The following is a 13,929-nucleotide window of genomic DNA, read 5'->3' on the forward strand; positions in this document are numbered from 1 at the left end:
AGAGGAAGAAACTGAGGGATTCTCAACGTCTCCTGTTAAAGGTCCCAAAGTGGACTTAGGACTTATGAAGGCTCACTACCTCTGGGCTCCTGCACCAGGGTGGCAACTGGAGAGACACCAGTGGCACACAGGGAGAAACTGAAGTGTCTGGCATCAGGGCAAGTGCCAGGGGACAGCTTCTTCCTGGACAAAACCCCAGAGGCCAGGCATCAGCCACAGTTCCTTTTATGAGCTCTCCCCCATACAGAGCCACAGAGTGGGGACAACATATCCATCAACCTGATTCATAAAGATTGCCCTACCCTGGTGATTACCTAAGACTCTTTTCTACATTAGGCCATGCTACCAAGACAGGGAGTCAAACAGTTCTACCTGGTACATAGAATCAAACATAGGGAGGATTCCAAAATGAAGAGACAAAGAAGTATAGCACAAATGAAAGAACAGGACAAAGCTCCAAAAAAAGAACTAAATAAAATGGAGATAAGTAATCTATCAGTTGCACAGTTCAAAACACAGGTTATTAGGATTCTCAAGGAACTCATTCACTACTTCAACCACATAAAAAAAGGCCCAGGCAATCACTTCTTGACCTTATGGCTAAGATAAAGTGTAGTATCTGTTCTTACCAGTTTAATAAAAAAAAGTCTCAGGCAGAAATGAAGGTTACATTAAGTGAAATAAAGAAAATTTTACAAAGAATCAACATAGGAGTGGATGAAACCTAAAATCAAAACAGTGATTTGGAATATAAAGGAGAAAAAAACACTCAATCAGAATACCAAAAAGAAAAAAAATTAAGAAACCAGAGATGAGCTAAGGAGCCTCTGAGACAACTTCAAATGTACTGTATTGAAATCATAGGGATTCCAGAAGGAGAAGAGAAAGAGCAAGAAATTGAAAACTTATTTTAAAAAATAAAGAAAACTTCCCTAATCTAGTGAAGGGAATAGACATACAAGTCCAGGAAGCATAGAGAGTCCCAAACAAGATGGACACAAAAAGGCCCACATCAAGATACATCATAATTAATTTGCCAAAGTTTAAAGATAAGAGTGAATCTTAAAAGCAGCAAGAGGAAAGCAGTTAGTTACCTACAGGGGCGTTCCCCATAAGACTGTCAGGGGATTTCTCTCTATTTCTTTTTTCTCCCAAAAAGAAACTTTTTCTTTTTCCAAAGAAACATTTTTGTCTAGAAGGGATTGGCAAGAAATATTGAAAGTGATGAAAAGCAGGGATCTACAGCAAAGATTTTTCTACCCAGCAAAGATATCATTTAGAATAGAAGGGCAGATAAAGACCTACCCAGGCAAGAAAAAAACTAAAGGAGTTCATCATCACCAAGCCATTGTTATAAGAAAAAGAAGACAAAAACTACTAGCATTAAAATGGCAATAAATTCACAACTGTCAACAATTGAATCTAAAAAACAAACTAAGCAAACAAATGAACAGAAACAATCATAGATATGGAGATTATTTGGAAGGATATCAGTTGGAAGGAGGAAAGGGAAAGAACTGGGGGGAAAAGTGGAAGGATTAAAAGGTATAGATTGGTAGGTACAGAATAGGGAGGTGTTAATAGTATATGAAATGGAGTAGGCAAAGAACTTGTATGGATGAACCATTGACATGAACTGAGGGAGGGATTGCCAGAGAGAATGGCAGGATACTGGGTGGAGGGAGTCAAAGGGGGCAAAACTGAGACAACTGTAGTAGCATAATCAATAAAATATCTTTTTAAAATAGGCAAAAATAACTTGACAGAGGATAAGTAAGAAAGTTTGTTTTTTCCTCTCCCAGAATTCTCCAGTAAAATTTGCTCTGCTCTCATGTATTGTCTGCCATATTGATATTCCTCATAACAAGGTATGCTTAAGTCCAGAACTCTTGCAAGAGATTTTGTTAAATAATTTTTGCCTTTTAGTTCAAGTGAGTTCTCTTACTTTTGTATGTGATTTTCAATTTTCTTGGCAAAGCTAGGCGGGAAAAATCCCCCTCCTGAACAGATGAGCATCTCTTCAATTTGCATTGCTTTTGGCAAAGGAGCTTTCTCTTTTATGAGCATTAGTTGCATTCATTAGTATTAAAGATGGCTGATGTCTGCCCTGCAAATGTGAAATGAAGGAAGTAGCAAGTTCTGAGTAATGGTTCATCACAAGTCAACCTGAAGTAGGCATTGGCCAGTTATTCTCTCAAGTATAGTAAAAATAGCAGTCAGTTTTTCAGTCAACCTTATTCATTATAGGTGCTGTAAAATCATCAGAGGACATAATAGTACAATTTTCCTTAGGAGTTTACCTCTTATTGAGTAAAAAAGCACTAAACACATGAATAAATAAAATATTAAACAATAAGGTAGTTTGCTGCATATTAAATAATAAATTGTAGTTCACTAAATGAATGTCTATGCAATATTTCATTTAATTTCCCTAAAGATTGGCTGTGGTTTTCTAGACAGGAACTTGGCTTTGGTTGGGAGACACACTCTTACAGCTCTCTCTATTCAGTTCCATTCTCTCTGGGTTGGTGCCATGACATGCCTTTCTTTCTATTGTAAAGATACGAGTTTTTGCTATTCAAATTCTGGGTCATATTCTTATCTCATTACTCTCTTCCTAGGTTAGCTTATTAATCCAATAACTTTATATGCCATTGCTATGGTAAAGCCCCAAGGCTTGCATATTTGTTCCTAACCTCTTGTCTGAACTCCAGGTTCATATATTCAACTATATAACTAACGATAGATGATACCTTTAATTAGATGCATCAAAATAATCTCAGTATTAAGATATCCAAAATGGATCTCTTTATTTTCTCCTTCTCTCAACTTTTTCTCATTACATTTAACCCTCATCCCTCCCATCTTGACCTCCAAAGAAAAAGGACATCAACAGCCACTCATGGACTCAGACCAAAAGCTTAGGAATTGAACTTAATTTCTATTCCTCCATCATTTTGAATATCCAGTCGATTGAGCATGTTGACTCTACATACACAATGTTCCTTAAACTGCTTCTCATCTCCTTTCACCACTATGCCAACCCAAGTTGTCATATCTACTGCCCAGGTCACTTCAGTAGCCACCTAACCTACTTCCACTGTCCCTCTACTTTTCCATCCTACCCCTGACAAGCCATTCCCCAGACAGTATTTAGAGAGATCTTTAAAATACACAACAAACAAAATATAAACAACTTGTGTTTTCCCCTTGCATGAATATCTTAATGACTTCTAACTGTATTTAGAAAACATTTAAACTCTTGACTCTGTCTTAAACATCATATGGGATATAGCTCTGCCTAAACCTCATTCCAGACTCCTATCCTTCTCATCACCTCCCTGGTTTTTGACACTTTCTAGAACACTCTAAGATCTTTCCCACCTCAAGAGTTTTGCACCTGTTGTTTTGTGTCCCTCTCTGTCTCCTAGTGGGCTGCTTCTCATTTGCCATGCTTTATTTTAAATTTAATCATTCTTGGCCACTCCCTCTTCTTACTTTTTTCTCTAACACCATACCTGGTTGTTTTGCTTTTTACCACTTAACTTTGTCAGAAACTATTTAAATCTAAAAGTGGGGTAGTTCATGTGTTTCAATCCAGTTTTCCAAATTTCTTTGTTTCAGGGTTAGCCATCTACTTATCTTTTTATACAAATAGCTCCCACAAGAGCACCCAGTCTTACCCTGATCTCTAACAAGGCTAACAGATTTTGCCAAGCCACACAGAGGCAAGTTTTCTCTTTGCCAAGCAAATGTCTCTGCACTTAAGCTTCAGTGATGGTGATGGTTCATGGGTGGGTGAGTTTCAGAATAAATAACAAAGAATGTGTCTAGTGACTGCTTATGATAAATGCATTTTGTCTAAGTAAATACCAAAACTATCTGTGACTTTTGGTTAGCTACTATTTGTGTCTCTCTTTCCTTTTTTTATTATAATGGAAACAAAGCCCTGCTTACCCTTGTGTAGATACAATACACAGGCTAATGAAGTCTTTGAACTAGAAAGGCATATTTGCTACCACTTTGAGCAATCTATTCTGGTTTTGTTCTACAATAATCTCAAACCCATCAGAGGCAGCTTCTCAGAACACATACTTTATATTTCTACTTGCTTTCTTCCCCTGCTCATAACATTGTCATCCTTGTTAGGTGCCCACTTCAGAGTAATCTTTACTGGAGAGAAAATGAACAAGACAAGGGAAAAAAGACATGACACCAAAAGAAGGTATTTCAGTCAGAGTGCAAGACAGGCCCCAGTGAACAATCTTTACTCCTTCCCATTTTAATCACTTTCCAGTATGGATCAAGGCCAGTTTCCCTGTGTCTGTCATAAGCTGTGACTTCAGCTTATGGTATTTGAATACATTAAAACTTAACACCACCAACATTGCAATGATGCTAAGTACCACATGCTAATTAAAGCCAGCCAGTAGTAGCCATATAAGCCCTGCATGGAGATGAGATGATGAATCTGATGCCTGAGAGGGAAGGGAGAGACTGCAAGGAGAGAGTTTTGGTGAGCAAGAAACCTGATATCTGTACAAGGACCTCAATATCCAAATAATGGCCATTTCTTTTGTGTCACTTGTACAGATATAGGAATGCTTCTGCCATGGTTTTCCTTCTGCAGAGTGAGGATAGATGGTGTGGTTCAGTTGGGAGGTGATATAAAAATACACATAAAAGAGCATTCCATAGGGAAGAAAACTGAGGTCTCCAGCAAGAGTCCAATGAAAAACCCAAGATTATTCAGATCATTTTTCACACACCCAGTTAAAGTGTGAGGCTTAGCAATAAGCAATAATTTGACACTAAATCTGAATTATTTACAGCCAGTTGACAGTGATTTTTCACAAGAAACAGAGTTCTTCTGGGTATGCCATGAAGTTGCATCAACTGTACCAATAAATAGAGACAAATTCTTGATTCTCCCCACTTCTCCCTACCACAAACTGATCAGACTAAATGGCACTATCTCACTTGGTTTCTTATCTTGTAATCCTAGGGGCCATTCTCTTTCTTTTTTGTTTCTGCTCACATTGAATCCAATGGAGGTCCTATCCACCTGCCTTCATGATTTTTGCCATTCATTCCTATTTGTCTCAACCACTATCTTAGTGCAAGCTGATGCTCTCTCCTTCTGCTGACCAGCCTCCTGCTTCTACTCATGCCTTTCTACCCCCTGAATCCCTTGTAACAGCAGGAAATCGTACGTGCTGTATATCAAATTGTGCCACACCCCTGCATAAAATCCTACAATTGCTTTCACTGCATTTAGAAGAAATCCAAGTTTCTCATAGTTTATAAGTCCTTACATGATTTGGCCTTAGCTATGTTACCTTGGCCTCATCTTGTACCTCTCTGCACTTTATCACTACATTTCAGCCAGGCCAAACTTCTGCTTCTGGAACAGGCTGAGATTGTGCCTCCTTCAGCCTTTTATGCCAGCTGTTCTCTCCAGGATGTTCTTCCCTCAGGCACCCCCCAGGCTGGCTTCTCCACATTATTCAGAGCTCACCATCTCTCCCAGAGATTTTCACCAAATACCCCTTTGTACATTCTCTGCCATACACTGTCGTTATCCAATTGTTCTGTTTTATTTTCTTTGTGGTACTTAATACCCTCTGAAATCACTTTATTGTTTCTTGTTGTTTACTCCACTGTCTAGAATATAAGATACACATGAACTAAGACACTGTTTTATTTCTCATTTATTCTCAGTGCTAGAAACAGTGCTGGATAGATAGAAGGGGCTTGCTCAATGAATAGTTGTTGAATAAATAAATGAATGAAAAAGTGAAGCTTACCATTACCACAGCAACTATCACTTTATATGTGCTTACTATATACCAGGCACATTATCTCAATTAACCCCCCCCAATAACTAATTAATATTGCCAATTTATAGTTTAGGATTCAAGGCCCAGAAAGAGTCGATAAGTTACCCAAGGTCACAGGTAATGAAACCAGTCTCTCTGGGTCTAAAGCCCCTTCTTTTCCAATCCCACAGAAAGGTTACATTGGATAATACAGCTCCCTGGGTATAGGTCAAAGCGATTTATTTGTTCTATCATGCTAGCTATTTATTCAATACCAGTTATGTGCTAGGCACTATATGAGGTGTTGTGGATATCACAATGAACAAGATAAAATTCTTGCTTTCCTTTATCTTTTATTTCAATAATTATTTGGTTAATGCTTGTGAGAGTTATTTGGACAGTGTCAGTCTGCTATCGCTGTCATAACAACACACCACAGACTGGGCAGCTCAAACAATAGAGGTTTATGTTCTCACAGTTCTGGAGGCTGGAGGTCAGAGACCTTGGTGCTGGCAGTGCTGGGTTCCTCGGAGGCCTCTCTTCCTGGCTTGTAGGGGGCTGCCCTTCGCTGTGTTCTCACATGACTGTTTCTCTGTGTGAACATATCCCCCTCCTCTTCTTATTGGAGCACAAGTCACAGTGCATTAGGGTCATACTGGTTTGCCTTCGTTTAACTTTAATTGCCTTTTTAAAGGCCCTAGATCCAAATACAGTTATATTGAGGATTTGGGCTTCAACATATGGATTTTGGGAGAACACAATTCAGTACATAAGACTGATCATTTGAAAATAAGAATTACTTATTCAAAGACATGAATAATGCTGCAGGAAATTTGGGGGGCAGATGGAGATGACTGTACTTGAACAATAATAAAAAGAAAAGAAAAAAGTTCCAGCCAAGATGGAGGCATAGGTAAAAACTCTTCACTTCCTCACATAACCAGAAGGAGGATAACAACCAATTTAAAAATAATAAACAGTGAGAAGTGCCAGAAAATCAGACTGCTTGGAACTCCAACAACCAAGGAATTAAAGAAGCAGTTAACCAGATGAACCAGACTGGTAGGAGGGAGACAGACAGAGTGGCGGACAGAGAGAACCCACAGCAAGGTGGATTGCACAGGCAAGGCTGGCTGAGAACCCAGGGCAAGGTGGTGGATAGCATGGACAAGGCTGGCTGAATGGGACACTGAGACTCAGAGCTCACTGTGGACTATGGCGGGGATGGTTGTAGTAGGAGAAACTTGGAGTCTCACACAAGAGTTTGTTGGAAAGTGGGGCTAGAGCCCAGCAAGCAAGCTGCATTGTTCTTTCTCTGCCCCCCCCCTCACTCCCCAGACAGCACCACAGTGCAGCAAAGAGGGTTTCCCTGAGGTGAATATCTAAGGCACCACCCCTTGCAATTTAACAGGTGCACCAAGACAATGAAATATGGCCCAAGTGAAAGAAATATGGCCCAAGTTACCCAAGATTAAAGACAAAGAGAGAATCTTAAAAGCAGCAAGAAGAAAGCTAAAAGTTACCTACAAAGGAGTGTCCATAAGTCTATCAGCTGATTTCTGAAAAGAAACCTTGCAGTCAAGAAGGGGCTGGACAAAAGTATTTGAAGTCATGAAAGGCAAGGACCTACATCCAAGATTACTCTATCCAGCAAAATTATCATTTAGAATGGGAGGGCAGATAAAGTGCTTCTCAGATAAGGTCAAGTTAAAGGAGTTCATCATGACTGAGTCCTTATTATATGAAATGTTAAAGGGACTTACTTAAGAAGTTGAAGAAGATCAAAAATTATGAACAGTAAAATGACAACAAACTCACAACTATCAACAACTGAACCTAAAAAATCCCCACCAACAATAAAAACAAATACTAAGAAAACAACTAGAACAGGAGCAGAATCAGAGAAATGGACATCACATTTCCATTATGTGATGGAAGGTTTTCAGTGGGTAGGGGGAGAGGAAGAAGGGGGGAAAAGGTGCAGGGAATAAGAAGCATAATTGGTTGGCATAAAATAGATGGGAATAGGTTAAGAATGACATAGAAAACAGAAGTCAAAGAACTTATATGTACCACCCATGGGTGTGAACTAAGTGTGGGGGGAGGAATGCTGGAGGTTTGGGAGGTGAAGCAAGGATAAAGGGGAAAACTGTAATAGCATAATCAATAAAATATGCTAGAAAAAAGAAAAAATGGTGAGGAAAACCTGAATTGTCAACTGGATTAACATTAGTATTGTATATAAGTCCTAGATTAAACTCATTTATATTAGTATGTGATGCCTCCTTCATTTCAAAATTCAAGACTATACTCTATAAAGAGATGCAAAATTAGTTATTTCTAAAAGATAAAAACCTGAAAAATCTTTTTTGTAAAATAGGGCACTAGCACACATAGTGTTCATAATAGCATGGCATGCATAAAGAACCAGTTTATCTTGAACAGAGCCAAGGCTATTTCTGCCTCCATCTTTTTATAAATGAGTGACAGACTTACGTACCTAATAGATTTTCTTTTTCTTTTCTTTTTAATATATTTAATTATTTTTCAAGTACAGTTTTCTGTCTATTACTCCCATCCCATCACCCCCATGCTCCCCCAATCCCTCCCATTTCCACCCTTCTTAGTTGTTGTCCATGTATCCATTATATATGTTCCTTTAAATCCCTCCCCTATTTTCCCTGAAATTCCCTCCCCTCTCCTGTCTGGTCTCTGTCCCCCTGTTCTCTATTTCAGTATCTTTGGTTATATTTTGCTTGCTTGTTTGTTTTGTTGTTTAGCTTCCTGTTAAAGGTGAGATCATATGATATTTGTCCTTCAACGTCTGTCTTATTTCACTCAGCATAATGCTTTCCAGTTCCATTTGTGCTGTTGCAAAAGGTAGGAGCTCCTTCTTTCTCTCTGCTGCATAGAATTCCATTGTGTATATGTACCATTGTTTTTTGATCCATTCATTTACTGATGGGCACATAGGTTGCTTCCAACTCTTGGCTATTGTAAATTGTGCTGCTATGAACATTGGTGTGCATAGGTTATTTTGAATTGGTGTTTTAGGGTTCTTAGGATACAATCCCAGTAGTGGAATTTCTGGGTCAAAAGGCAGGTCCAATTTTAGTTTTCTGAGAAAATTCCATACTGTTTTCCATAATGGTTGTACCAGTCTGCAATCCCACCAACAGTGGACTAGAGTCCCCTTTTCCCCACACCCTCTCCAACATTTGTTGTTTATTGCTTTGTTTATGATAGCCATTCTCACTGGTGTAAAGTGGTATCTCATTGTAGTTTTAATTTGCATCTCTCTGATAGCTAGCGATATTGAGCATCTTTTCATGTGTCTCTGGATCCTCTGTATGTCCTCCTTGCAGAAGTGTCTGTTCAAGTCCTTTCCCCATTTTTTAATTGGGTTAGTTGTCTTCTTAGAGTGAAGTCATGTGAGTTCTTTGTATATTCTGGAGATTAAACCTTTGTCTGAGGTATCATTGGCAAATATGTTTTCCCATACAGTTGGTTGTCTTTTTATTTTAATGCTGTTTTCTTTAGCCGCGCAGAAGCTTTTAATTTTGATGAGATCCCATTTGTTTATTCTTTCCTTTACGTCCCTTGCTCTAGGGGACGTATTACAGTCAATTAATATTCAACAAAGGGGGCAGTAACATAATAGATTTTCATACTGTATCTTCTCCTGGCTTAAGTGTATATAGAGGTTCTGAAAGGATAGTGACTGAAGGTAGGAGGCATGTTCCAACTGGGCTTTGATGATCTCTCCCAAATTATTTTGTAGAGCAGAGTTATCTTAGACTCAACTGAATTTACCACTCTGGGCCTGGAATATGAGCATAAATTATTAGCACTGATGGAGGGGTTCAATGGCCCAAATATGTAAAAATAGAATATAAACAAGGAAATCTTTATATTTGATCTTTATATAATCTTTATGTTTGAAACATTATTTTGATCCTTTCCCTCTATTCAGAAATTTTTAATTTTTGTTTTCCTTATCAGTTAAAACCACAAAAGTTGTCCAGCTCTGGGCAGAGCATATTACTTCCTCTTGTCTATCTGCAGAATTTAGCATGGAGGGCCAAACTGGGCATTGCTCAAAAATGTTAAATCTTTGAAAAGTGTAGTTAAACAACATACTAAAAACAAACAAAAAGGGGATCGTTATTGGAAAAATAGCATGGGTAATAGAGAAAAAGTGGGTATAAACCCAGCTGGATTCTGGTCTAAATACTGCCTCTGAGTAGCTGTGAGAATAAGAAGAAACAGTCCTTCCACCCTATGCCAAAAAGTGCTGGGTCTTGGTTTCCTCATATGTAAAATGAAATGGTAAGCCTGGTTCTCAATTCTCTCTAACCTGTCATGTTTTATGGAGATGGGTTATGATCACCAGCTAAATCTTAAGTAGAGCTGCCAGATTTAGCAAATCAAATTATAGGAACCCCATATGTTACCCCTAATACTATAATGTGCACTTAAGTATCCCTGGAGAACACAGGCTTGTAAACTGTAGGGTGCATAATCTTCTGGGATTTAATAGAGACCTGCATTCTTCAGTCAATTTTTGAAACTTGTAGAAGTTCAGATTGGTTCAGGATTAGTAGTGATGTAGCCCAGAACACAGAATTTAGGGGAAGCTAGGTGGCTAAGTGGAGCAGAAGGGACCACAGTTATCTTTCCCCTGCCCTGTAGTTGTTCACTGATGGGACAGGAAAGAACCTGCTGGTTACACTTCCCTTGCAAGGTTCTGCTAGAGTTGAGAAGGCAGCCAATTTTCTTCTCTGCTTCTGCCCTTCATACTAAGGCTCACATGGGCATTCTGGAAGAGTTTACATTGATAACTATGTACTTTCATGGAAGAAAATACATTTGCCAGGTTTTCTTACATGTTGAACCAGACTCATCCCCATTCTGGCCCCTGTCTTACAGGATGGAGGACAAAGGTATCACTGGGTCAGGAAAACTCATCTTTTTGAAGATCTTTAGAAATATCCTGTGTTGAAAAAAAATCTTCATAGAAACCAGCAATGTATGTGTTCGCTATAGCAGGACAGTGCTTCCCTTTGGGCATATTCAGAACTGACTTTTCATGTTTCAGGTCAGGCACAATAAGTAAATCAGCCAGCCATGTTATCCAACTCCAGAGCAAAGAAAATGTGAGTGAAGGATAGCAAAAAAGCATGTGGGTTACAGGTTTTAGGGTCATAAACACAGGATAAGGGGTTTCATACCAATTGCTTCTGTCTTTTGACACATTTCTATTTTGGGGTTAACTAGGTTTAATTGCATAGCTATGTTTCCACCTTGGCTTCTTTTCGACATTACATGAGATATTTTAGGAACAGAAAAAGGTTAATGGGCCTATGATGTGGCCTAGAATTAACTTCCTTAATTAAGCCTCCAGAAGACATCTTTTTGTTTCTTTTAATGACCTGTCTCAGTTAAAAAAAGACCCCAAACTCCTATAATTTTGTTCATATCTTGCTTGTATCAGCCCTTCACAATCCTTCATGTAACCAGAGCTTTTTCTGAGATGATGTCCCTGATTCAGGTAACTGCTGTCATTAAATAGTGGGACCAAAATTGACATGCAATGAGAAGAAAAGTCTAATCAATGATGTGACATAGGAAAATTCACCTTTGTGAATTTATCATCCAGGCATTAATTTATTTTTACAGAGTAGATAAATATGTCTCTCCTAAATTTATGCCCATCGAGTATTTGTAAATTAAATTAAAACTTAAATATAGCAGATAGTAAATGGACTACAGAAAAAAAAACCTTATCATTAATCCTTCTAAAACTCATATTCAGAGACTTCTGGTAAAAATGGAGGCATAGGTATACATGCTTTACTTCCTTGCACAACCATAAGAAGAATCACAAGTAACTTCAAAACAAAAAAAAAATACCCAGAACTGCCAGAAAATTGGCTGTATGAAAGTTAAACAGCCAACGATTTGAAGAAGCCAAATTTGTCAAGATAGGTGGGAGGGGCAGAGCCAGGGCAGAGAGAATGCAGTGTGACAGTGGTGAGATGCAGCAACAAGGCAGTGGCGGCAAGGTGGTGGCAGTGTTGTCCAGCAGAATGAGTGGTCTCACATTCAAGTATGGTGGATAAAATCAGGAGGGACACCTTGAGAGTGAGTGATCCCAGTCCCAGGCGCACTTGCAGCTCAGGGTTCCCACACCGGGGATAAAGCTTCATAACTTCTGGCTGTAAAAAACAGTGGGGGTTGGGACTGTGGAATAAACAGATTGTTTCTTGGGAGAGTCTGTTTAAAAGGCTTGCATGGTCCTAGAACAAATGGAAACCCACCCACTCCAGGAACCACCAGGATAGCAGCTAGAGGGGCTCCAGTCACATATGGGAAGCAGGTGAAATGACTGGAAATGGGGAGAGTGCTGAGCAAGCCTCTAGCAGCCAGATAGTAGCATTGTCCCCTTTCTGAATGTCCCCAAAAATACAGAGCCACAAAGCAGTGAAATGGGTTGCCCCCACCCCAGGGAATGCAACTTAATAGGTATGTTAAGACAAGGGAGTCAAAGCAGCTCTACCTAATGCACAGAAACAAACATAGAAAGGCTGCCAAATCAAGGAGACAGAGAAATATGGCCCAAATGAAACAACAGAACAAAGTCTCAGAAAAAGAACTAAGTAAAATACAGATAGCCAACTTATCAAATGCAGAGTTGAAAACATTTCTGAAAAGGTTGCTCAGAGAACTCACTGAGTATAGCAAAGGCATAAGGGAAGAAATGAAGGCTACACTAAGTGAAATAAAGAAAAACCCACAGGGAACCAACAGCGAAGGGAAGGAAGCCATAGTTCAAATTAATGATTTTGGACATTAGGAAGAAATAAATAATCAGCACTAACAGAATGAAGAAACAACAATTCAAAGAAATGAGGAGAGAATAAGAAGACTCTTGGACATCTCCAAAAGTGCCAACATCCAAATCATAGGAAAAGAAAAAGAGGAAGAACAAGAAATTGAAAACTTATTTGAAAACATAATGAAAGAAAACTTCCTTAATTTGGTGAAGGAAATAGACATGTAATAAAAACTCTCATCAAAGTGAGAATAGAGGGAACACAGAGAAGCTGTCTAGGAAGCACAGAGAGTCCCAAATAAGTTGGACCCAAAGTAGGTCCCACCAAAGCACATTATTATTAAAATGTCAAAGGTGAACAGAGTATCTTAAAAGCAGCAAGAGGAAAGCGGAGAGTTACCTACAAAGGAGTTCCCATAAGGCTATCAGCTGATTTTTCTAAAGAAACCTTGCAGGCAAGAAAGGGCTGGAAAGTATTTGAAGTCATGAAAGATATGTGACATACATATCTAAGAAAAAGAAAAAGGTCAAAACTATGAACATTAAAATCACAACTGTTAACAACTGAATCTAAAAAAAAAAAAAAACAAACTAAGCAAACAACTAGAACAGAAACAGAATCATTGATATGGAGCTCATTTGGTGGGTTATTAGCAGGGAGGGAGAAGGGGGAGAATGGGAGAAAAAGTACAGGAATTAAGAAGTGTAACTTGTAGGTATGAAATAGACTGCAGGCTGTTAAGAATAGTATAGAAAATGGAGAAGTCAAAGAACTTATATGCATGACCCATAGACATAAACTAAGGTAGGAGGATTGCGGGAGGGAAGAAAGGAACTGGGATTGGGTGGAGGAAAGAGAGGAAAATTGGGACAACTGTAATAGCATAATCAATGAAATATACTTAAAAAACTAAAACTCATATTCATGCTGTTAATTTACCTATCATTATTTAAGAATTTTCCATTTGTGTAAATGTGCCATAGTTTTTTTATTCATTCATTTACTGATGAGCACCTAGGTTGCTTCCATTACTTGGCTATTGTAAATTGTGCTGTTATGAACATTGGGGTGCATAGGTTCTTTTGGATTGGTGTTTCAGGGTTCTTAGGATATTATCCTAACAGTGGAATTTCTGGGTTAAAAGGCAGATCCATTTTTAGTGCTCCGAGAAAATTCCATACTGTTTTCCATAGTGGTTGTACCAGTCTGCAATCCCACCAACAGTGCACTAAGGTTCCCTTTCCTTCGCATCCTCTCCAACACTTGTTGTTTGT

General features: G+C 38.7%; 1 pseudogene; it reads left to right on the forward strand.

Moving 5' to 3' along the window:
* Positions 1 to 580: 580 nt before the first annotated feature.
* LOC118975242 (uncharacterized) lies at positions 581 to 707 on the forward strand (annotated as a pseudogene).
* Positions 708 to 13,929: the final 13,222 nt, after the last annotated feature.

This window comes from Sturnira hondurensis, unplaced genomic scaffold (assembly GCF_014824575.4).
Source record: "Sturnira hondurensis isolate 20B ecotype Veracruz unplaced genomic scaffold, ASM1482457v3 Scaffold0020184, whole genome shotgun sequence".
Taxonomy (NCBI): Eukaryota; Metazoa; Chordata; class Mammalia; order Chiroptera; family Phyllostomidae; genus Sturnira; species Sturnira hondurensis.